General features: G+C 41.2%; 1 long non-coding RNA gene across 17 annotated transcripts in view; it reads right to left on the bottom strand.

The window, feature by feature from the left end:
* LOC121672863 overlaps positions 1–25274 on the bottom strand; it is an 84148-nt gene that overhangs the window by 44288 nt on the left and 14586 nt on the right. For 15 of the 17 annotated variants that reach the window (XR_006019040.1, XR_006019035.1, XR_006019031.1 and 12 more), the window contains 4 exons: positions 20302–20399; positions 12235–12318; positions 12014–12143; positions 486–579 (listed from right to left, as the gene is read on the bottom strand). This is a non-coding gene — a long non-coding RNA (uncharacterized LOC121672863). Of the gene's footprint in view, positions 1–485; positions 580–12013; positions 12144–12234; positions 12319–20301; positions 23523–25274 lie in introns of all 17 variants that reach the window. The other 2 variants (XR_006019032.1, XR_006019043.1) reach the window with 2 other exon arrangements.

Below are 25274 nucleotides of genomic sequence, written 5' to 3'. Positions count from 1 at the left end.
GGTCTCCCTGCCCATTCCTGTGTTGACTTCCCTGCAGGCATCACAAGACCGAGCATCCCAGGGCACTGCAACATGTTTTGGAAGATTCAGGTGAGATATTTTGCTATGAACCATCCTGTGTGACCCTGGCATAGATAAGCCCAGGTCCCTTGGGAGAAGGGTAACATCACACTGGAGAGAGCAACATGGCAAGAGATATTAAAGATATTCTTATTTCTGAAGTGTTCAAAAAGCTGTTTAGAAGTGTTATAGTTCAGAGAAGCCCTTTTATTCTTCCTTAAGCAGGTTAAAAAACAAAAGAGATTTGGATGAAGATTTGTGCCTAGCTCTGAACTGCCTCTTTATTTCTGCTTGCTTTTTTTTACTCCTTTTGCCAACGTGTAGGATGAGAACAATTTATTTTGGAGTCAGCCTCAAATTTCTTGTTCATTTCAGTTTATTTTGGATCAGATTCCTAAATTCATTTACATCCACACACAACCTACCCACACTACTGAAGGGAAGAAGCTTCCTCCCAGCTTGAGGAGAACCTGCTGCCGACAAACTCCTTCTCCTCTGGACCATAACCTTTGACTCCTCCTGTGGGGGAGAAGGGAGAAATGCAATCAGCTACAGAATTCCAGTACGTCCCTCTGGGGTGTCAGACATCCAATTTCCAAGCAACCATTGAAAAGTCCATATGGAATTTCATTTTTAATATGAAGCAACAAGGAACAGGAAAACCCAGCAGCGAACACAAGCCGTGTGTTACTCCTGCCTGCGGGCTTGGGACAGGCTCTGAGCCTTTCCAGGTGCTCTCCTCTGCACAGAGCATGAGCTGTGGGGAGCTTCAGCACGCTTGGGGTGCTCTTACACTTTGTTTTTATTATTTTAACTAAGAAACTAGCTGCTTGGTCCATTTGAGGAGGGTATGGCTTTGAGACAGATGTGGAAATAATCTGAAAACATGAGGGTCAGGCAGTGGAACACTTCCAAGATTATATGAAACATTAAGCAAGTGAATGGAGAACATTTATTTTCCCATCTCACATCCCACCTTAACGTTGGATTTCTCAGGCTTATCTTCACATCTGCATTATAACTGAACACTAATTGTGTTTTCTTCTGTGTTTTTTCCTGTAGATCAAAAAAGTTCCAATCTAGAGCCTCCCCTTTCATACCAAAGAGTTGTTTTTTTCACCTCTGGCATCAGCTGAGCAGCCAGGAGCTGGCTGCAATGCCAGAGACACTGATGGACTGCGGGGACACGCTGCAGCCCATGGACCTCTGGAAATGAAGATGAAATGAGGCTCCGTTGTGTGCAGCACATTGATAAGATTTTGGCCCCCATTTCAGTGTGACCCAGTAGGTTTAAATTGCTTCATTTCTCAGCCAGCCAAGAGCAAATGGGTGGTAGATGTGATATGGCTGTTCACTGGAAATCACCCTTGATTGATCTACCTTCTCCTCCTCCGCAGTGTATGGGCTCAGTATGTGGCTAGGACACATAAATTACAGAGAAAAAACCTTTCATGGTTGTGTATAGTCTATATATGTTGTCACCCCATCAGAGGAGAAGCTTTTATGAAGTATTAGCTCTAAGTGTATACAGAATAGAAATGATAATTTTTATTTGCTTGTCAGAAGGTAAGTCACATTTCAAAGTACTATTTGTGCATTAAAATCAAATAGAACCAGGTAGTTTGATCTTTTTTTTAGTTAAAGAAACAACCAGAAAATGCTGCTGCTGGTTATCAAACTAAGAGAGTTTTTAGGAGAATTTTTGTTTTTTTGAAAAGAAATAAGAGCTGTGAAATTAAAAAAAAATCAGTTTTCATTAACAAGATTTCAACAGTTTGGGATTTGCTTTTGCCTTTTTTGAAAGAAGATACAAAGATGTTTCATTTGAAAGCGTTTGCAGAAAAAAAAAAATTCTACCAGCACTGTTACATTGTTATTTCTGGGGGCTGAGTAACAAGAGATTGGAGAACTCCTCCTAAGAATCATTTGGGTGATTTATAAACTTCACTGTGATTGGAACATGGCCCTCATTTCAGGCTGTAATACCCACAGTGCCACCCCCTAGTATTGAGAACAATCACTTGAACCCAGATTAAAAAGAATTGAGATTAACATCAGCGAATAAAGACAAGGGGTGGGTCTGTCTCGGGTTTGTGCAGCATGTGAGAGCACAAACTGACTGCAGACTGCATTTCCCCAGGGACACAGCACTGACATTTGTACAGACACACAACAGCAGGAGCTGGGCACAGAGCAGGGTCTCTGCTCCAGCCTGGCTGGGATGCACCGGAGAGCCGGGCTTTGGCTGGGAGAGGCAGCTGGGAGAAGAGAAAGGGAGGAAAGGGTCTTGCAGGCCTGTGCTTAATATTCATTAAATTGGGGTTTAGATCAGGTAAATTTGGACAAACACACAAGGTGAGATTTTTAGATTCTTTATCTGAGTATTGAAGCTTTTAGGACACTCGTAGTCCACCCATCTCTAAGTAATGTCTCAAAGTGATTTTCCATCCTATGCTCAAAACTTCAAAACTACCCCAAGTGGGAAGACTTCTTTTTGTCCATACCAAAGTCAGCTCCCACTGAAGGCAATAATTTCCCCCCCTCTCTCCCCAAGGTCAGTATAGATTTACAAGATTCAGCTCTATTTTAACATTTTAATGTCCCTTCAGTTCTGAAATCTGCCGTGCTTCTCTGGTTACTGTAGGGTAAATAGTGCGTAACTGCTGACTGCAGGAACCCTGGAGAAAGTTACCACCACAACATTTGATAATTAATAGTTACTAGCAAAATTCCACTGTTCATATCAATTTGGTGAAAGAAGAAAGGAAATTGATATATTTTGAACTATAAAATATTACTCCTCCAATGCAATATGAACTCCCGCAGCATAAAGACCATCCCTGCAAACCACTGCCAGAAATCCCTGCCAGTCTCCCAGGATCCCAACCAACTCCTCCCCATTTTCCCCAACCAAAGCTCTGCACTGAGCAAAGCACACCTGCCATTAATCTCAGAGCATTACCAGCTCTCAGCACAAACTGGTAGTGCTGTGGCTGGGGGATGATGTATGGGGATGTCACCAGCTCCCTCTCCTCCAAAACATGCCCCCTTCCCCTCCTGCAGGCATTTTTTATGGGCTCCAGTGACTCAGGCGTTCCAGCTCTCCCAGCCATCCCGCTGGGTGACAGGAGGCCAGTGGCAGCTGTCCCCTGTGGCCGGTGGGGACGGGAGGCTGCAGGAGGGAGGCAGGAGCTGGGCGCAATTAACGGGACAATTGAATGGGTTATGCCTCTCTGATTTCAATTAACCTCTGAACTTTGCCGTGACAAGATCTCATGGTTACCAACTAACTTCAGCAAAAAACAGATGTGATAACTGGTTAATCCAAGATCTCAGGGTGTCATCGGGGTTTGACGGGGCTCTTCTCAGATCACTTAATGCTCACCAAAAGAAAAAGGAGCAACTGTGGGTCTGATTATTGTATCAGAGCCGGAGTCCGATTTGTTCCCATTTCAAATCAACCTCAGGATTCAATAATGGTAGGAAAATTAAGTCAAGAAACCCAGAGAAATATATTACTGGCATTAAGGATGCAGGCATTCAAAGCAGGCAAAACAGATTAATGTATACAGACAGATAAATAAGAAAAAATATCTTTGTTCAAGAAAGACTGAGATAAGCACAGAGCTGACATCAAGGAACAAACCAATCTGGCTATGTTAGGAATAGAGCTTCCTATTATTTACTCATGTATTTTAGAGAGCACTTTTTAGTTTTAAAATCAGCACAGAGTTTTAGAGTTTCAATACAAGAGGTTCTTTTAAAATCCTCTATGAACTACAAAGATTTCTAGCTTACAACAAACCTACAACTAAGAATTAATATCAGTCAAAGGAATGTAAATTTTTAAATTAAACATATTTTGCATTGTTCTGCCTTTTAAATTCAGACACTAGAGAGAAAAATCGTGGTTTTGCTGGCCTTTCTTTTCAGTATAATTTTGTCACTTAAATTGTTGACCCTCTTTGGTTATTGGAATAGATTTAATTGTGCTATCACGAGTAGGGCCGACATGGCCAGAGAATAAACTGTTATCACTTTGCCTATTGGCTTAAATTAATTTGCTCTTAATATTTAAGTAGTTATAAATGAAAAATTAATTTATGATAGTAGAGCCTGCATTTTCATGTAGTTGCACTTACAGCACCAGGTATGAGAGACACAGAAAGGTGTTGAAGCAAAACCAAAGGTTACAGTGAAAAAAAGGTTATAAACTCCAGAAACCATGACCAGACTTATAACATCTCAAACAGATGTGTTATCCCATAAGCAATTCCAAGCAAATTTGAAAAAAAAAATCAGTGTTGATGACTGGATAATAAACCTCAAATACATTAATAAAAATATTAATTTAAAAAGAAAAACAATGCAGAAATATTTAAAAGGTATTAAAAAAATCCACTGACTGAACAGTGCAGACTATTGTCAACCTCTACTAAGACTTTGTTATGCAGTTCTTCGTAGCTTAATTACCACAATTCATCAAATTAATTGCAAGCCTGCAAATTTCTTATTCATAACAGTAAATAACAACATCTATTAAGTAACTTCTTGCAAGGAAAATCTCACTGCCTAGGCTGATATTATGATGTGTTTTTATCCTAATGGATTTAAAGCACCTACAGTAAACAAGAGCCAAAAGTCAAAGCTTTTTTAAAGCAAAATATGCCATTCTTAATATGTAAGAAATGCCTTTCAGACACTTGAAGATGCCCATGTCACAGCAGACTTCAGTTCCTTACACTTACACTTATCAGCCCTATCTAATAAAGGCTCATGTCCCAGTGAAAGAAGCATTTGGCTCTTCTCACCTAATCAATAACATTCAGGAAAAGTCCCTTCTTCCAGCAGCAGCATAAATTACCAGATATATGCAAATAGACTTGACAATGTTAATTGCCAGGGCTGATTGGTGATTAATTTTTTGATTATGATCAATCATTCCACACGAATTTTAATAAGACATTCCAGGCAATCTGCAAATTGGTAATAATTAGGGATCCCAACCAGTAACGCATCCACAGCCAACTAAAACGCATCCCTGTGATTGAGCCTGTTCTGTGAACAACAGGCTCCAGTCTGTAAGAAGAGAAAAGGAAAAGATCAAAAGCTCCAAATCCTGCTGGGACCACGGTGTCACCTCTAACAAGAAGTTCCTTTTTTGCCAGTTTTAGGCAAGATGGGGCTTGGCATCCTCTAGCACAACTGGCCACCTTCTTCATGTCCCTCAGATGGTCACAAATTAAATCAGAGTTTCAGTTCCATGACAATGCCTTGGAAATGTCACCTCAATTCACAGTCTTCCAGATGGGAAAATGAACACAAGATCCCAAAAAAAAACCAACCAAAAATATTTCTCAGAGCAATCCTGCCAGACCTGCAGGGAACATGCCTAAAGGCAGCACACAATTAGATTTTCAGGCCCTGCAAATTAAAAAAGGGCCAAACAGAAGGTTCATACAATATCTTTTCTTTCTAGTGCGCAGCAGGCAGCAGTACTAACTTTTTAGCAACAAGAGAAATGTTTTCCCTGTGTGACACTTGTTTGTGTACTTTATGGTGAAAGTTCAGACATTGCTGTAAATACAACAGCTCAAAATGCAATATGATTAATAATATTTCCTTTTAGAAGGAATTCTCTGGCAAACATAAATATCCTCATACAACACTTTAAACCCAAACACTATTGCTGTGTACAAACCAGAAAGTGCAAGTGACTGGAAGAGGGCATGAAGTTTTTTAAACTTTCAGAGCAAGTGTTTGACTTTGCTCTGCATTCTACTTGGACAGACAGACCTTGACACCTGCGAAGAGAAGCTGAAAAGGCATCACCTGCTGTCAAAAATGAGTGAAATGCAAGTGAGGGGTATAGAGGAGAGTAAATTAAGGGCACATTGTATCTCAGCACTGCCCTGTCATGTTCAACTAATACTCAAAGCTTTTGAAATTTCTGTCTCCATGGCCTGATTCTGATTTGCACAAAATACCCCTCTTTATGTGTCAAGAATGTGTAAAGGAGTTTGAATATAAATGAAAATAAATCCCTGAGGTCTACAATTCTTTCAGTTCTTTCCCTGCTGCCAAATGGACCATTTTATGATGAGGTCCCAGGTATTTGCTCTTTTATTTGAAGAGCTTGCAGTTAGTACAGTGTAAGTAGCTCAGCTTTTGCTTTTATTAAAAGGACAGACTAGGATTAGCCCCAAATGTTCTATTTTCTGACACAAGTTAATTTTCAATTGAATGTTATTTTGCACAGGAAATATCTTCTTCCTGAATAAGTCATCTTTTCATCAAGACACTGAAACATGGTTTTTACAAAGTGCAGTTTTAAGTGAAGCTTTTAAACAAATTGGGAAATATTTTCTTTTTCTCCCAACAGTTCAATAGGACTGCCAAGCAGTAAAGAAGTGCGTGCTTGCTGTCTTTCCTACATAGCAAACAAGAAATGCTTTCAAGCAACACATATTCCTGTGGGTTTTAACTATAAAATGGTTTTTATCGAGGCGTTTTGAAAATCTTCGCTCCATCCTTGCCTTAATCTTCTAATTCCCAGCCAGTTCCAAGAATTTTAGACACTTATAGAGGGAATTTAGTGGCCACAGCAAGCACAGAGAAACACGAAGAGTAAACATGAGCATGTACCAAAGGAATTTACCTTAGACAAACCCAGCCCAATTCTTTTCCAGTTGTTCCAGTTCAAGAACAACTCCTCTATAGTCAGGGGAACAATTCTACTGTTAAACTGATGTGTTTGATAAACATATTAGGTCCTTATTTTTTAAATTAATATTCCATTAATCTTTCATTTTTTTAAATTCTGCATATTTTCTTAAGCCAAATAAATTAACAGATGTTTAAGTTCTCTTTTCAGCTGAGGTTCCTCACAGTTCCCTTTATAAATCTCGTTCAGGAAAACTGAAATGCTGACACGTTCCTTGGATTTGGTCTGTCATTCCCCTCTAGCTCCTCGCACTTGTACAATTCACAAGGTCATGAGTACAAAATGTGCTTGCTAACTTACACAAGAATAAAGCTGTCAGATGGGCTGAGGGCTCCTTGTGTACCAGTTTAGTGAAATATGATTATCCAAGCTGTAAAATGGATAAACCTATTAAATTAATAAATCTGCTGCCCTGAAGACTATGACTGATGTCGTTGCCTTACCTACAAGGCACCCTTTCTTAAATTAATACTTGATAAAGGAGTAAATCTTTTAAAGACACACACTAAAGCTTTGCATTGAAGAGTTATCTTTTGTGTTAGAAACTGTAAGTACTTTTTACTGCAATGGATGTAAGTGAGAGGAAATGAATTCCAGGGAAAAAAAAAAAGGAGTCTTAGAAAATGTTATTACCCAGCTAACACTGTGGGCTGCTTCTTATCTGTACACAACTAATCACAGCCCTGTTTCTTTTTTTATTCTAATGTGTGAGTGGATTTTAGTGCTCATGAAAGTGAAGGATAATTAGTAGGGTAGTGGATAAAGTGGAAGGGCACTGCCTTATCAAAGGCAGATTGGGTCAGCTATACATGGGCAAAAGAAATCACGATTTTCTTCTTTCAGCTGCTTTGATTTATTACTCTCAAGGTCCAACAATGAAGTTTCACATCAGGGGAGAGAGAAAGAAAAAGAGTTTCAAAGGGTTCATCCTTCTTGACTTCTTAGAAAGCCTTTAGCATATTGTGTTTGTTAGGGCCCAAGATCACTGTTCTTTATTAATAGTCTATTACACAGACAACCTTGCAGAAACAAAAAAAACACTCTACAAGGCACCGACCAAATTTAGGCCAAGACAAAATATCTGTTGCTGAGATTTTACAGTCCAAAATAAAAATCCTAAAAAGTGGAAGGGAAATGAGCACAGACATACAAAAGGAGCTGCTTTAAGATCACATGGCAACCAACCAGCAAAAATATGGAACAGAAAACAGATTCCCTGATCCACCCCAGGACCCACTGATAAACTTATACTGCAATAATGTTAAAAATGAGACAAAAATAAAATCTCACTGCATCCAAAGGCATCCAACATTGTGCTCAAAACTCAAAAGTGAATTTGTAAAAGGAAACAGGAAATGAAAACTAAAGAGGGTTGACATGATTACGGGGTGTTAATAAGAAAAGACATAAGCCAGGGGCCTTGATGTACAACTAGACAACAAGAGGTTACGTTTGGAGTCAGGGCTATGCTAATTTGCAAACTTGGGTCCATTTCATTAAGTGAGCTAAGAGACAGGCTGTCTCAGTCCAGCAGAGAGGGATCTCATTATCCATGTAGGGAGCAAGAGATAAGAATCTTTTAATAATTGCTGGGAAGTTTTTTTTATGATGATATGGAATGCCAATTTATGCCTCTCCACTCAATGTGGATAAAAACCAGCCTCCTTCACAGTTCAAACCAGCCCCCCTCTGGCTGTGGCCATTAGGACAGGGAGGGAAAACAGAGACTAATGTGCTTGCCCAGGAGACCAATGCTGCAAAACTCCATTAAATGCATTTCATATTGGGAACATGTTTGTTTACGATGGTTGGAATACTTTGCCAAGGCTTTTTACTTAATTTTTAATGGGCACAGCTGTAGGATTTAGGGCCAAATCCAAACCCCAGTGCAGCCAACGGGCAGGACTGCTACTGACAACTAGCCTTTGGATCAAACCCTTTACTCACTCCTTCTTAAGGAATGGCGCTGAATTGACACATTTGGAAAAACTTGAAGAGCTTGTATTACTTTGGCAAAAGCATTGTTTGCAGTGCTTTCCCTTTGGTCCCTCTCTCCATAACACAGCCACGGCAGCCATGAGAAAGGAGATTTCTAGCAGGTAGAGGTTTGTACAACTACTGCCTTCCCTGCTAGAAGTATTGTGCCTACTTCAGGCTAAGCAGAGCACAGATTTTGTGACAGGGACAAGTTTAGCCTACGAGAGACTGACTTTGAGAGGCTTGTGCCTTTCACATGACGGTACCAAATACAGTTCTGACCACCTCTAGAAGCATTTGCATGAAAAAGAAGGGGTAAAGTTAGACAAAGTCTCACACTTATGTTTTACTACATAATATCTGCTAAAATCTGAGATACAGACACAACAACTTAGCAAAATCACACTAACAGCATTAATCTTTTAAGAGTAGGCTTTTCCCTCTGCACAAACTTACACTGCAAGGAAAGGAGGAAGCAGAACTATTTCCACAAATCTGTTCCTTTGGTTGAAGTCCCTGGGTTGGACTGTACATTAGTGTTGGAAAACACTGTCCAGGGAACTCTGAAGCCGTGCTTATCTCTAAAGCTGGCTGCATGATTTGTTTTTATGCACTGGGTCAACCTAAGGACTACGTACAACTTATCTGTCTCTGCAGCAGGAACTAAATTATAAGGCTCTCTTCAGCTGACCTTGCCTCTTTTCCCAGTTTCTGGCTGTTCATGAACCATCTTTAATTTCCCATATGCCCATTTGCTATTGGAAGTCATTTGGTCAATATCTTTGTGAAAGGCACTCCCAGATTTCCCTTTGCAGGCAAGACTGGAGACGGATTGGGAAAATGGAAACTGATTTTTTTGGATAAAAATTTCATGTTTTGGGTCCTCAATTTGATGGGAACAGCATAAGAATCAGCTATGTGGGCACAGTTACTCACCCAGGATGGCAACAGTGCCTCCAGTGAGCATTTAATGGCATTTATATTTGAGGAAAAAAAGAGAAGAAAGTGCTGATTTAAGTGTGCTCACAAGGACAAGGTTAGTCAAGGGAAACCCAGAAGTCTGGAAAGAGGAGCAGAGGGCAGGAGTGGCACCAAAGGGCACACATTTCTCCCTGGAGACTGTGTGGCTGCCCGGGGACAGCTCTCATCACATGCCAAGCCAACAGAAAGTGTCCCATCCCAGACCTGAGACTGAAGGTGCTGCAATACATCCCATTCTTTACTCACAGCTGGAAGAAAAGAGCTTGAGGTTTACACAGAGCACCTTCTCGCAGCCTCACTGCAGAGGGGCCTGAGACAAACTGGTTTTAAGCAGCTGGTGTTCAGTCCTCTAAACTAACAGTGCCCACCATCACTATCCCACCCCTCAGGGCTATGAAGAAATACGGGCAAAGGCTGCAGTAGATCATGCCCAGCCAATATTAAATGGCTCTAATGAAGTTTACATTACACCAGTCATCTTAAATGCCCAGGTAAACACCCACTGAGACACGCCACTGAAAGTCTTGGTCACTGGGCAGTATAAGCATAGCTGGAAGCACCAGCCTTGTGCCTGCAAAACACCTTGAGTTCTTGATATCCTAAGACTTATCCTGTAAGTCTCATCACTGTCCTATAAAGTGATGTTTGCAGTCCCCTCTTCTAGTATTTTTTAACACAATGGAAAAGCCTCTATAGTAACCATGTTGTGCGAGCTTTCCTTTCTGTGCACTTAAACCAGAGCTGAAGTATCCAAATAACATAGTTACAGACTTTGAGAACATTTCAGTAAATACTAATCAAGCCACTAGGCAAATTCTATCACTTTTTCAGCTTTGGGTTCCCCACATCTATGCAATTGCTGTACTGTATCATACTTCACCCCAGGCAGCAGTGAAATGATGTACATCACCCTTCACTTTTAAAAGCTTCTATCTCCCAGTCATCCTTGCTAAGGATATTCCAAGCCTTACTTTGCTATCAAAGACCTCATCATGGTAAAACATATGGTGATCTTTCCAAGTGGATAAATGATTTCCACTAGGGGCTTGTGTGAGACTACTGAATTCAGTTTTGCTTTTGAATTAAGTCACCAAATTTCAACCCAGATACTTAAAAAAGAAAACCTAAAATTCATAATGTGACACTCCTGAGGCTTAACGCTGGTTCCTCTGGTCTCTTCTGTCTACTGCCCACAGGTTCCTGTTTTTGAGTTAGAAGCATATATCCCAGTTACCTTGGCCTGAGTTTATTTGCAGTGTATGGAGATAAAAGTCCAGCTGTAATATAATTGGAATTAAGTGGGGTAATAGGCTCCAGATTTTTAAAAACATATTAAAAGGAGATCTCTCTTTCTCTCTGCTTATTTCTCATAATTACAATATGAATTTAAGGCACTATAAAATTAATAGAACCCTGACTGGTGACTGAAGTCTCCTACACAGGCAGACAGACAGCCTGTCCCTGCCCGTGCCCTCCAGCTGTGACTGTAACCCTACACATGATAACAACGGCTTTACTTCTAGGCAATCTCATTTATTGACCCTTTAAGAGGGATGTTAAAAGACCAATTGAAACTAATAATGTGTAATGCTTTCCGTGAGCTCAAACCTTGACCATACGCAGAAGATTTTAAATTACTCACCTCATTACATGCCACAGGAAAGCTGTGGGAAAATCACCCTCTACTACTGATGAGATATGTACACACACATAGGGAGATTTGCAAGCTGGAAGTGCAGATATGGTAAAGTCACCTTTAGCCTATGATGGCTATGGTTTGATTTCATGTTTTAGGGAGGTTTTGGTAAACTTGAATAATAAAACTATTTTTCTTGTCCCATTTCCTTGCAAGGTATTTTTGGCCTGATGCTGGTGTCCGAGCAGGTCAGGGCAGAGTGGGCCATAGTCTGCAGATGTCACAGCCACTGTTCCATGGCCCTGGGGCTCTGAAAAGGATGCACTGTGCATCTAGGTCCACTTAGGAAAAAAAAAAATCTTGTTTTCTGTGCTCTCATTTCACAAATAGGTGTAGTCATATCTGGAAGGCAGTGGCTGTGTGTTATGAATGCAAGAGGGAGGAGATGGAAAGGGAGGCTCTTGTTAGCAGCTCCTGCAGATGAGCTATTGTGCCCAGCCACATACCTGTAACATGTACAAGTAAACCAGATCTGTGCACACAGGCATATTCACTCAAGTGTAGGATATGATATAATTATAGCCAATTAAATCATTTTCTCTAAGACGCTTTTTAGAAATCAAGCTGTTACTTACTCATCAGGCTGTCAGTAAACACCACTCTCTCACATACAACATGTTTAACTTCTGCTCAGGTTACATTACTTGAACACAATCTTCACGGTAATTAATGACACCTCTATCAGTTCCCAGCTTTTCCGGACCTCTGCAAACAAGCAAAAATAATAATTGAGGGAATTTTCCTTTACCCATTTGATTATGGGAAGGCTTGGCTAGTTTGTTTGCTTTTTACTTACTATTTCTATATTCAATACAACTTCTACAGGTGGGGAGGGAATCACTCTGACCCCAGTCCTGGGAATGCTCAGTCATGCCAGCACCTTCAGGTTAGGGAACAGATCACAAATAAATTGAGAAGTTCAGCTTTACAGAGTTCAAGGCTTGCTTTGCTAGGTGTGCATTTGAAACTGATTCCTGTTCACTTCACAAATATATATATGTTCATTTTGGGTCACAAACATACTTATTTTTGTCAGTACATATATATACTTATCTATCCTGTAAACACATACAAGTGAGCCCTGGGCCTGCAGCCCAGCTGATTGCAGTTCTGGGCGTTATGTTAGTTCTGGCTCAGTTTTCTGAAGTTATGTCTACACTTTTCCCTTGCATCAGGCAGTTCTTTCAGAGGCACTTTCTGTTGCAGTTATAGATGAATAATGACGTATTGCCTGGCCCAGAAATGTCAAGTGGACTGGTGAGAAGTGCATTTTGTGATGTTCCTGGCAACAGCATCACTAAAATCCAGTGTGCAAAGCTGACAGGCTGTCTTAGCCCCTCTACAACCTGGGCTTGTCCTCAGCATCTACCAGCCAGGCCCACCTTAATTCATCACAATCCGCTTCTGTCTCTATCCTAAAAAAGACATGGAGCTTAAACAATGTTATTTAACCTCCCGTGCCCTCTCCCCATATTTCTACCAGCGCCAAACACCCGTAAACTCATTCCAAAAAGCCACACATTACCCAACCAATGCTGCCTAAGGAAAGCATTCAGGAGTGTTTATGGGGCAGCTGAAGTGTAATGATTTAGTAGATGTTTATAAATGTTTATACTGTACAGATTAACATTCCCCAGGGGGCCTGTAATGAAGAGAGTGCTCCAACTGGAATCAAACCAGCCAGCCTGGGCTGAATGAGCATGAATGAATCCTGCTGGCCTACCCTCACGAGCTGTTTACTCAGTTTGAACGGATTTCCTCCATCCATGCTCCTTATTTTGGGAGAGGCAGTACAGGAATCTGGTCTCAGAAGAAGCACAGTTTGGAAACATGTTAGAAAATCCAGCCTGTCACTTGGATCATAGGAATTACTCACAAACTGCACTATACAAAAGAACAAAGAGCCCAACCCTTGGGCTGTGGAAGTGGAGGCTGAAACTCCTGTTGGCTTCAAAGGGAGCTGGGTCTCACTCTCAGAATCCAGTTTTCAAACATCATTTCCAAGTGAAAATCATATTGAAACAGCCAAGCCCTGCTACTGGGACTTGGCACTTACAATTTGTTTCACATTAGGCCACTATGGTAAAAAAACATGACTTGAGGTAGTGAGATGTGCTGGAGGCTCCCAGCAATGGCTGATGAAACACTGAGCTACTGTGGTGGGCAGCTTCTCCAAGTGCCTCCCTGAAGATGATGGACATCTTTTATTCAGAGTAAATGAAGTAACAACTTCAGTTTGTTGGCTGATGGCCCAAAGAGTAAAAATATCTGTTTCTGGTCCTGGCTGCATGAAATACGTTTTAAATTGCAGTCAGTTTAACAACATGAACACCAAACTCAAAAATTAAGGCTGGGAACTGGTGGATGAAGCTGGGCCTGCCTTGATGCCTCAGAAGCAATAAGCAAGCAGGTTTTAAATGATCCTAACAGCAGTGATGACTGGGAGAAGTACAAGAGGAAGATAATTTCTTTTGGGGCATGGTGCCAAGTGGAAAAAAGTCAGCCTTTGAAATCACAAGTAAAGAAACAAACCGCTCTGGATTTCTGCTGTGGTCAGGAGAGTAAGATTTTTGTACATGACACATATTCAGAGAGTGAAACATCTCAAGGGGGCCAGGGAAGGGTGGGAAGAAAATAGAAAGGATGATGACATGGCCATAGTCAGCATGGGCCAAAGAGAGTGGCCAGAAACACCAAACAGAGTGAACTGTTATCTTCAAGAAATCTATATCTTCTGCTGCCAATGGATTTCTGCAGAGGGCCTTCTTCCAGCTGTGCTTTTTTTTTTTTTTTTTTTTTTTTTTTCTGCTGTGATAAGATTTCTCACTTCTCCAAAAATTATTCTACCTCTGGCTCTGACAGTGACATGCCTGCATTGGACAAACAGAAGCACCATGCACTTCAGGTGTTCTCAAAGTAAAATACCAAATATTCCTCGCAAACTCTTAAACCACAGCACTAGAGGCTGAAAATGTGTACTGTGATTCTGGAGCCTATCCAATAGGTCAGAGAGATGGAGAGGGCTCAAGACATAAAAGCATTACTTTCAGTGGCTCTCTGAGATGTTTTTAAAGGTGCAAAAATAAGTTTGCTTTGAATCTTGGATGGAGACAGTGGACGAAGGTAATTTTGTTTGCAGTGGTTTATTTGCCCATCTCACGAAGCTGTCTGAGCTCGTTACAGTGTTTGGCAAACACTCCTGGTACAAGTTCTGTGCTGTAACCCCACTTGGGTCTTTAGAGCAGTGGAAAAGACAGATATTTGAAATCTTCTGGAGCACTGTAACCATCAGGTAATTAGCTGTAGCAGGCTTACAGCGTAGGAAAGGCTCACGAGAGCTCTGAAATGAAAGCAAAAAATGCCTCCTGGAACTAATTTTAGAGTGGCTTGAAGTGTTTAATACTGCAAATTATTGCCAGTGAGGAAACATCAAGGTACTGCTGGATCTTAATAGCGGCAAAGCAGCAGGAATGGTTCACCCTAAGCTGCCTCCTGCTGATGGCTAAGCAATCAGACACACTGTACACCCCTCACAAGGTGCAGGGGCAGCTATGTTTTGTTCCCAGTGACTTACAAAGTGGCCTGGAATTGTTCCTCTCTTCTTTGTGTCTGGGAAGGAGCCTTTATCAGCAATGCCAATTCAGGCCTACTTTGCAAACAGCAGAGAATAAGGAAGAGGAGACCAAACACTGGGGTACAGACAGCATCTACCACTGCATCATGCTGGATCCCTCTTCCATGGGGATCTCCATCCTTCAGAAAGCAGGGAAGGGTTTGTAGAGGGGCACAAGAAGGCAGAGCACTTTACTCCTTCATACCTAGGACCTGTCTCATTTGGAAAGATGTCTTTCTGATTCCTTGCTCTGCTCATGAGTCCTCATTAATGAAGCTGAGGAGATTGGATTTATTCTTTCATCCCTCCAGGAGTCAGTTTCTCCCGTGTGGAGAAAATAAATGTCAACCTTGTGAGGACTGCTTTTAGCGATAAGAAATACCAGATATGAGACCAGAAAAAGATTTCTTAGGGTCTTAAGCCCTATTTGCCCTCATACAGATCTTCAGCTCTGCAAACCCATTCTATATTTTTACCAGACATCTTCTGAGGGAAAAAAGGAAACTCCATGTCTCCTCCCAAAGGGAAGGTACTCAAGAATCCTTTTGCTATGATGGTTAAAAACCCCTTCATTTACCTTCCAGACAGAATTTATCCATAGCCAATTAATACCCTTCTGTTATTCTGCCAAAATATTCTTGGATCTTTAATAAGTACTCTGTCTAGCTCTGTGGAAGCTCTGCAATTGATTGCTACAGAACTTAGGAGTTCCCTTTTCCACAAGCCATAGGAAGAAGTATTAATAACAGAATGTGCTGTAATTCCCCATGCAAATTTTGCAGGAGCCCATCCAGGTGTGTGCAAGAATCCAAGCATTAATCTCAAAACTATTTCCACTACCAGCCTTCCCAGCTGTAAAGCTTTTCTCATCATTTAAAAACAAAGGAGAGGTAACAAGCTACACTTTAACATTTGCTTGAAAATTCTTTCCCAAACAGGAGAGCTGCAGTGTCTTTCCAAAACCCACCAGGCACCAGGAAACATTTCCTTTGCAGAGACCAAAATAAAGATCCTGCATATTTCATTGAACAACAAGCATTTTTGAACTCAGATTTTGTATCTTTTTAGGCACATGTATCCTTTTGCACATGCACCCATTAGATCTGCAAACCCAAGTGATCGAAACGTCAGAACTAAGGTTAACCATAAACCCCTATTCATCTGCATTATGAGTCACTCTTTAAATATAGAATTATGCCTTGTTTTCCAGATTCTACCTCAGGATGGACAGTGTTCACTTAATGAGCAGATATTCAATATTTTGTTTCAGTGTCATTATTCAGCATGTGGCTTGAGGCCTCATTTACCACATACTACTCCAAACCTGCTTGCAAGACACAATTGCTAATTTTCTTGTGTGTTTTTCTAGGGCTCTTATCAGTATGGCATATGAGTGCTTCACAACCCTCATTTCTCCTAACAACACCCTGTAAGACGAGAGGATATTATTATTCTTGTTTAACAGATGGGAAACTGAAACACAAAGAGATTCAGGTCAAAACATTCTGCTAGAGATGGGTCCCCAAACTGAGATGTCTGGGAATTGATTTCTCAGAATGTTTAACGTTGTACAGCTTCATATGTCAGGAGAAATAGCACAGGCAGTGTACTCTGCAAATGGAAACGCAGGAAGCAAAATAAAATTAATAGCCAGTTGGGAAGAATTTAGTTCAAATTGACTTCTCTGAGACTGGATGAAAGTTTTGCAGGATTCAGATGCTTGAACCATGAGATCTCACATTTTCTTTTCAATTCTCTGCCTTTTACTAAGCTCTCCCTGCTTCCACAGCAAATACAGGCAAAGTCCGTCAGGCATCAGCCTCCTGCTCTCCCCAGCTCTGACTCATGTCCTGAGCTGCTCCACCTTCTGAAGTGAATTAGACCAGGGTGCACTGCTGAATATAGCACATGGTCAAGTAATTAAAGACTAGACCAAGCACAGGTACAAAGGGAAGCCAAATAAACACTTTGCAGGAAACCCTAATTTCATGATTTCCCGATACCCATTTCTAAATAATAAGCTTTTCAAGGAGAACAGTCCCCCTTATACATAGGTATATATATATAAAATATAAATTTTATATACGAATGCAATTTTAAACTAAAATATGAATGTATTTTATATATGATAAATATAATATATAGGATAAAAATGTTATTATATATGTGTACTAATATAAACTCATGTATACTTATACTCTTGTTCCTGATTCAAAATCAGTCGAAATTTGCCAAAGACTGCAAAAGGTACCTGGCATGGTATATTATGCCCAAATGATTATAAAGTTTTCAATTTAAAATTAAAGGTGAACAAAAATCTTCCCAATAGGTTTCAGTTCAGCCTTCTGACTGTGTCTTTCAGGAAATCAGGATACATGTGCCTGGGTAAATCAGAACCACTTGTATTTTATAACATTCCCTGCTGAAGGAGTATGTAGAAGCAGAGCTCCAAATTTCCAGTATTCAGGAAATTCAGTTATTTCATAATTTCATTTCATTCTGAATCGAGAGAACACCTATGCCTCCCTTGCCTCAAACTTCCAAATTCCCTTAAAATTTTATTTGTGTTGGGTTGAAACTGTTCTAAGTAAATCAACCAGAGCTGATACCAGCACTGGAAATTTTAATGTGAGTATTTGGAGCTTGACAGAATTACAAGGAAATAAAGTAGCCTGGAAAGTTTCAAGCAATCCTAGTTACAGGTACGCCACCAGCTATTTCTAAAATACCACTGCAGTAGCATCTACATTTTGCAATAAAAAACTTATTAAGTGTGCTATGTGTTATTTTCAATACAGTGATACTCAGGAATGTATCCTCATTTTCCAGGTACTTTTACTGTCTCTCCCACTTAGAGCAGAGTGAGGAGTGGAGCTCTGCTCTTTCCTCACGCACAGGTCTGTCTCATTTCATACACTCATGAAAGAAGACCCGAATCTGAACTTTTTTAACCTAAAGGACTGACCACCAACTTGTGTAAGAAGGAGCAGCAGCTCTGAGCTTCCCATACAGACGCAGTGACTGCAGCAGGCAGAACCAGCCCGCCTCAGCTCCCAGCACAGAACACACACTTGTGGGCAGATCAAGGGGGCTTTTAAGAGATGAAACCAGGGTTTGCATTAATTAAATGCCATAGAAAGTTAGACAACCTGGCAGTTTTGCTGATTAATATTTTGTTCATTGTTTTCTTATCAAGGGGACAGGCAATTTGACTCAGTCACCTTTTGAAGGATACGCTGGGGCTTGTGTGAATCTGGGCTTCTCCCAGTTCTCAAAGGAACAGTCATGAGAACTGTTTAATCAAAAAAACCCCCTATGTCAGGATCTTCTATTTTGAAGGGAGGTGAGAAATCAGAATTCAGCACTCAGCTCAGAAGGGCTCTTTCCGTAATGCTCGGGGAGTGGAAACCGCTCAGCGTGGCAGCTGCCAGCAGCCAGCAAGGAATTCCCCTGTCATGAGGGCCATGACTCACACGTGCCCCTGCTGCTCCTCTCCCTCAGATGTAGGGGCCATACTTGTGGTCTGGGATGTGTCAGGAGAAAGGACCTGGCAGAGCTCTCCTCTGTTACACAACCTCGCTGTCCCTGCCCAGAGAGGCACGGTCCACCCAGGGCAGGGAGCTGCTGCAGGTGGCATGGGCTACAAAATCCTTTTGCAGCTGATATTTCCTTTCTCCCCTCATTTTCCTTAATCCTCTGCTCTTCTGGAATAACCAGAGTAACCCAGTCAGCTCCTGAGCAATCACAATGCTGTTATAAAAGTCATCCCATAAAAAAAAAGGATTTTTAGCGTGGGTTTCAGCGGTGTAAAATGAGGCTCCACACAGAGCAGAGCTGACACAGGTACGGAGGTCCCTCATCAGTTTTGCTCAATAAATTCACAGCAGAGCTGCTGCCACAGCAGCATGAGCAGTTTGCAACATTTGTATTTGTGCTCTGGCTATTTATTACTGTGTTTTTCACAAGCCCTTTTAATGCCTCCAGGAGTAATTTATGGGGACAGAATAGCACGAAAAGAGCAGATCCCACTTATTCAAATCTCTGGATGATGAAAATCACATGAGAAGAGCAGGTTTCACATTGTTTCCTCTCCATAAATGGCTTTCTGAGGCAGTAAAAGCCATGTAAAAGCAAATATAAACACTGTACAAACACCAAGATATTCAGGTTTGTTTGGACTTATCCAAACACTGCCCAGAGATTTTCAGGTTTATTCAGGTTTGGGCTCTGTTTTGTTAACTCATTCCATGAAACACTGCAGGCTGTAGTTAATATAACCAACTAGATATATGCACTAAAATTTCTTTTAACTAATTTTACTGCACAAGAGGATTACTTTAACAAAAAAAATTCTTATATATAAAGTATAAATCTTGTTACTTTTCAGATTGATAAGTAATGTGTGTGACTGTGGTGATTCTTTTTTCCTTTTTTTTTTTTGTTCTTCATTTGGCAGTTCTCACAGCTTCTGCTCCAGCACATGAACCAGACTGATCTGGACACCCAGGATGATCCAAGTTTCCAGCAACTGACATGTTGGTTATTAATTTTATAAAATAAGCAAATTAGTGAAGCTTGACTAACAAACTTTTTGATCCAGTGAACACTCATTTGTGCAGTCACATTAGGAATCATAACCTTTTAGTGCTAAGAGTAATAGCAGGGACATGGAGAGGTCACCAAGTTCCCTTCCTAGGGCTGGGGGTATAATTTTGGAGGTATCTGTCACACACAAAAGTTTGAAATGACATGAAATTTCTAAAATAAGTAGCACTTGCCTGTAAAAGGCAAATTAAAAAGGTTTCTTTGTCTTGTCTTTTTTCATTAATTAACATTCTGACTCCCTAATGAAGTTTCCAGATAAAGTCATACAATCGCAGAATGGTTTGGGGTGGAAGAGACCTTAAAGATCCTCTTATTTCAACCCCTGCCATGGGCAGAGATGCCTTTCACTATCCCATTTTGCTCCAAGCCCTGTCCAACCTGGCCTTGGACACTTCCAGGGATCCAGGGGCAGCCACAGCTTCTCTGGGCACCCTGTGCCAGGGCCTCCCCACCCTCACAGGGAGGAATTTTTTCCTAATATCCAATCTAAACTTACTCTTTCAGTTTAAAGCCATCCCCTCTTGTCACAGGATACAATGTTTTCTAATTCAGCTCTACTATATTTCATGTTTTGCCTCATGAGACCAAATTTATTACACTGAGGGATGTAATTTAATAGTATATTTTAAACAACCACGAGTTTACCTGCTTGGCTGCTCATTTTTCACAAAGTCATTACAGGAAGCATTTAAAAGTCAGAAAACTGCCTCAAAATTTGTTTGAGTAATCCAGGCTTCATGATTCTGCAAGAGAGAATGGAAAGTTAACTTGAGAGGTTTCCTCTGCTGCTTGTCACACCAAAATGCCATACAGGCAGGCAGATCCTTTACCACACTGTTTTCCTACAGGTTCATGGAGAGAAATCTCAACCTAGACCTTCATCCAGCAAAAAAACCTGCACTCAGTCTCACTTTCCTTCACTATTGCCTCTGTGTAATCAGAGGAAATAATCCACATTGCACACAAAGCAGCCATCATTTTTCAAGTGTTTGCAACATCCCAGCCCTCCCAGACCCGAGCTGTGCAAAGCCTCAGGATTATTCATAATTTCACCAGCCTGATTCAGCAGAAATAACATGGAACCATTTCGAGTCACATTTAAAGCTGTTTATGGGTATGGGGAAAAGTTGTGTCCCCTGAACAAAATGTTGCTTTCTCTCAGCTTCATTGCTGGGTTAAAGGAGAATTAAACTGTTCTGGAACTTGCTTGGAAGAGAGGGAGCAGGGGGATAGAGAAGGACAATTTATCTCTAAATTACATTGCTATTCAGAGTAAACCACAGAGAGCTGTAATGGGACAAGTAATTTTTTTACATAGTATAATTAATTAGAACCCATAAACCCCAATTAAACAGCACTTTTGAGACTATCAAGTGGTGCATGTTTGAAACTGCAAATATGACAGTATAAGTACGTTTTTATAGCTGGGCACACTCCTCAGGATTATTTTCAGTGCTCTACTAAAATGGGAAATGGCACCAGTTAGGCCCCTGCTAATAAATCGCTTGGAAACAGGCGATATTAATAATCTTTATGGGGGTAGGATGGAAGCCAGATGGGGCAGGGAGGGAAGTGTGAAAGTGGCATAATATATTGGCCTGGAAAACATAATCCAGGCCAAAGCAGAAATGTAATCTTGGTGTGCATCAGAGAGGGCTGGGAATATAAAAGGGGAAGGTGATGTCTGAAAGGGGACTCGCCCTGGGAGATCAGGAGGACGGCTTCTGAGGTAAGGAAAGCAACACCCTACAAGGTGAGCATCTGCATGGGCAAGGAAGCAGAGGAAAAAGATGCTCCAGGGGATTTAACAGCCCCTGGCAAGGAGGGGGCTCTGTCCCTTGGCCTGTAAATGGGCAATGGCGCTGGGAGCTCCCCGGGTGTCCCTCCCTGGAGGAGCCGTGCGTGCAGGCGATGGGACGCGTGTGCGCGGGCTCCGTGCACAAGCAGTGTGAGGAAAAGCTCCCTCTGCCCTTGTTTATTTACACGAGGCCCCGGTTGTGTTTGACTTGGCAGGCGGGGGCCCCGCGCCCTGTGCCAAGCGCTAATTCCCGGCCGCCCCGCAGGCCCTGGCGCGCACCTGACAGTCATTAGCGCCCGGGCCCATTTTGTTCTCACATTTCGGGCACTGACCCGCAGCCACGCACGGCTCCGGCAGACACTCCATCACCTCCCTGTCAGCAGCTCCAGCCCGGCAGCCCCTGCCCTGCCAGCGAGCACGGAGCTAATGAGGGCTGGGGAGAAGCCTTCACCTTCAGAGAGACGCCCCTCTTCGCACGCAGAGCGGCGGACGCTCCACAGAGGCCTTCTTGCTCCTTAAATTATGACTTTGTTTGGGTTTGGAATATTTTATCCTTCAGAAAATAGCGTGATAAGTAAACAACTGGTGACAGCTGAGCCTTGGTGACAGAACCAGACATTAAATTCTAGCATTCCCGTTCAGCTGTACAATGCTCCTCGTGCTAGCTGCTCCCCAAAAGGGGCATCTCTATCTTATCAGTCACTCAGAAAATTCCTCCAGTCACCTATCAGCATAAGAAGAACATTTAACCTAGAAATGCAGAAAAACACACTTTCAGATGAAGGAGAAATGGAGGGAACAGCTTGGCTGGATAGAAAGCGTTGCGGCAAGGACTCGCAACATCCATGAGGAGATATGGGAGGAGTATCAAGGAGATAAGAGCTTTCTGCAGAAATGCTTTGCACTACATGTTATGCTCTGCGGAGGTCTGCAGAGTGCTGCCACATTCTTTATATACATGGGGAGGCTATTCAGCCCTTAGTTTTTAAGAATCCATTTACTAAATTGGAGAATCTTATAAATATTTGCGTTTCTTAAGTCTTATGCCAATTTATGTGCATTGAGACCCTTAAGCTTTCTCACCAACATAAATTATTCTAAGATCTGACTTCTTGCCAGCTCCAAATACTGTCGTTTTAGTTTGACAGACACATATCTTTTCTTTTTATCCACTTCGTGCACAATTTTCTCCATTTAATATCAATAGGGACAGAGACTCTAACAAGTCAGCAGTCAGTCCTAGGTTGCAGACAAGTTTTGGACTAAGTTCTTATGAACTTAAAAGGAAGGAATAAGAGACTTAAACTGCTGGAGAGCTCCAGATTTCCATGAGAGAGAACAGCATTATAATTTTTTTCTATGTCAGTCTCAAGGCAATGCACTTTTCAGTGATCCCTTACTAAAATTTATTTTTAAAAAAAGCAAAAATTCCAAACCAGCAGAGACTCATTTTGGATTTGTCTTAGAGGCTTTTTTCCAAATTTCTCTGGAGCCTGCATTGTTGAACGTGTGGTAATTTAGCACAAGACCTTATAGTCAGATCTACAGTTGTAGATCTAATAAAATGCTTATGCCATGTTTTCAGACATTGCAAAAGCAGTATTTTATCTGAAATACACTAAGTAGATGTTGATATTGACATTTTTTCCAGAGTCTGTAGAGTTTACACACAGCTTCTCTACAAGCCTTGTACCTCAGGTCTCACTTCTGTCCTTAAACTGTTGGGCTTTTTGGAGGATAATTTCCCATTTGAAAGTTAAGGCACTGGTAGACAGCATATAAATGCACAGAAATGAAAATGGTCCTGAGCATGTAAAAGCTGGGATGATTTAATGTAAAATATATAAGGTGCTTGCTCCAACAGCACAAAATATAGGTTTTCTTCCTAATAGAGGTTTTATTTTTCTTAGTCCAAAAAATACAAAGGTGTTCTGCACTGTACAAGGCATAGTGAGATGAAGAACCCACTCTTCAATTTAAGCAACAGACATGGCAAGAATAATCTCTCTGGACACTGCAGAACTGGACATTTAGTAGAGATTCATGCAGACACAAACAGGGTCACCACCTAGTGAAGGAAGGACAGAAAAATTGCCTTAATCTTAAATCCTGGTTTAGTTATTTCAAGGAAAAAAAGCACATTTTAAGGAAATTGGAAAGCTGTGACTGCAGCAGACTCATGGTCTAGTTAGTTAGGGGATAGAGGCATGAAGAATATCAGCAACCATCAACAGGATGGCAAATGCCATTTGAATAGACATGTGTCATTCCTGTACCGCAGCCAAGTGAAACTACAAACACTATTAAAAGTATAAAGAGGCTTTAATTTACATTCCTGCTAAGGCATCTTTCTGTTGCCAGAATATTGCTAGTGGGCTTAGTATAAATGAGAATCTGGCCTTAATATTCTCAAACAGAAAAGTGAAATACACAGACATATTGACTTGGATTAGTATGCTCTGTTCTGTTAACCCAAGGTATCTGCATGGACCAAAACTGGCAGAAAGAATATGAATCTGAACCTCAAGTGCATAGCAGCTTCAGCGAGCACAAATGATCTAAAGAGCCACTTCCTATGGCAGCAAAATCAGGCCTGTAGAATCATAAAGGTTGGAAAAGACCTCCAAGATCATGGAGTGCAACCATTAACCCAGCACTGCCAGGTCCACCACTAAATCATGTCCTGGAGTATGGATCTAAACATTTTCTGCACACTTTAATATTGCTTATTTCCTTTATTTTTAGCATCACATCCCCCAGCCACACAGCACACAACTCAAAACACTGTCTACTTCATTTTACCCCTGCCATGGCAGCAATCTTGGTGCTAAAGTCAGAATTCCAACACCCACCTAAACACAAGCCACCCAGGAAGATCCAATACTTGATAACAAACTTCAGACTTCTAATGAAAAAGACAAAAAGCCTTGAATACCAGCAGTGCCTGGAGAGGAAGTTGTGTCCTTTGCTGGAGAGAGGCACAGCAATAAACAAAGGACAGCAATCCCTGCCAATGTGACCAGGGGCAATACACACCAGCCAGGAGCTGGAGGAACTTCCTCCTATCACCAGAAGCATCTCTGCACCCTGCCCATTAGCCCATTTTCAGCTGTGGCCCGTTCCAGATGTTCCAGAGGAAGAGGGAAGAACAAACCAACCCAGAGGCCAAGTTAGGCATGAAAAGAGGGATGAAAAAGACAAAACACCATCTCATGCTGTGAGGAAGCCCTCCGGCAAAGGGATGAGGTGTGTTTCAGGCTCTAAAAAGACCTTTTCACCAAAAATAAAGAATCATCATATGAAAAACACAGGAGGGAGAAAGGTAACTCCAAACACATGTAAGCAAACTGGCAGGGGGGTTGGAACTAGATGATCTTTAAGGTCCATTCCAACCAAAGCCTTTCTATGATTCAATGAAAATGGGCAAAATTCTAAGGTGTTTGAAATCAATGGCAAATCCCTCAAAATTTATTTGTGCCAAGATTTTGAGATGAACACATTTAAGTAGATTCCTACATTTATTTCTAAATAAGAGATGTGTAGCTCTTGAAATGTCTTCTTGGGATGTGCTAATTTTGATAGGAAAATGAAAGGTGCTAATTTGTCCCTGTCGCCATATAATATTAAACAGTTCAATGTGGGCTGATTTTGGAAACAGCACATGGCAGACACACTTAAAAAAATAATTCAAAAGGTACTGAAAGAATAATCTTTTCCAAATCTGTCAACAAGATTCTATCCACTGAACCTGGCAAGAAATCTAGCATATTTTGGTAAAACAATCATTTTTGCTCCCCCAAACATTGTAAAATAAGAGGGG

The sequence above is a fragment of the Corvus kubaryi genome, unplaced genomic scaffold, assembly GCF_017639235.1.
Source record: "Corvus kubaryi isolate FWS band 111438036 unplaced genomic scaffold, C.kubaryi_AGA036_p1.0 65017, whole genome shotgun sequence".
In the NCBI taxonomy this organism is placed as follows: Eukaryota; Metazoa; Chordata; class Aves; order Passeriformes; family Corvidae; genus Corvus; species Corvus kubaryi.
The sequence above is the reverse complement of the archived record's forward strand: the minus strand, read 5'-3'. Positions and strand labels throughout refer to the sequence as shown.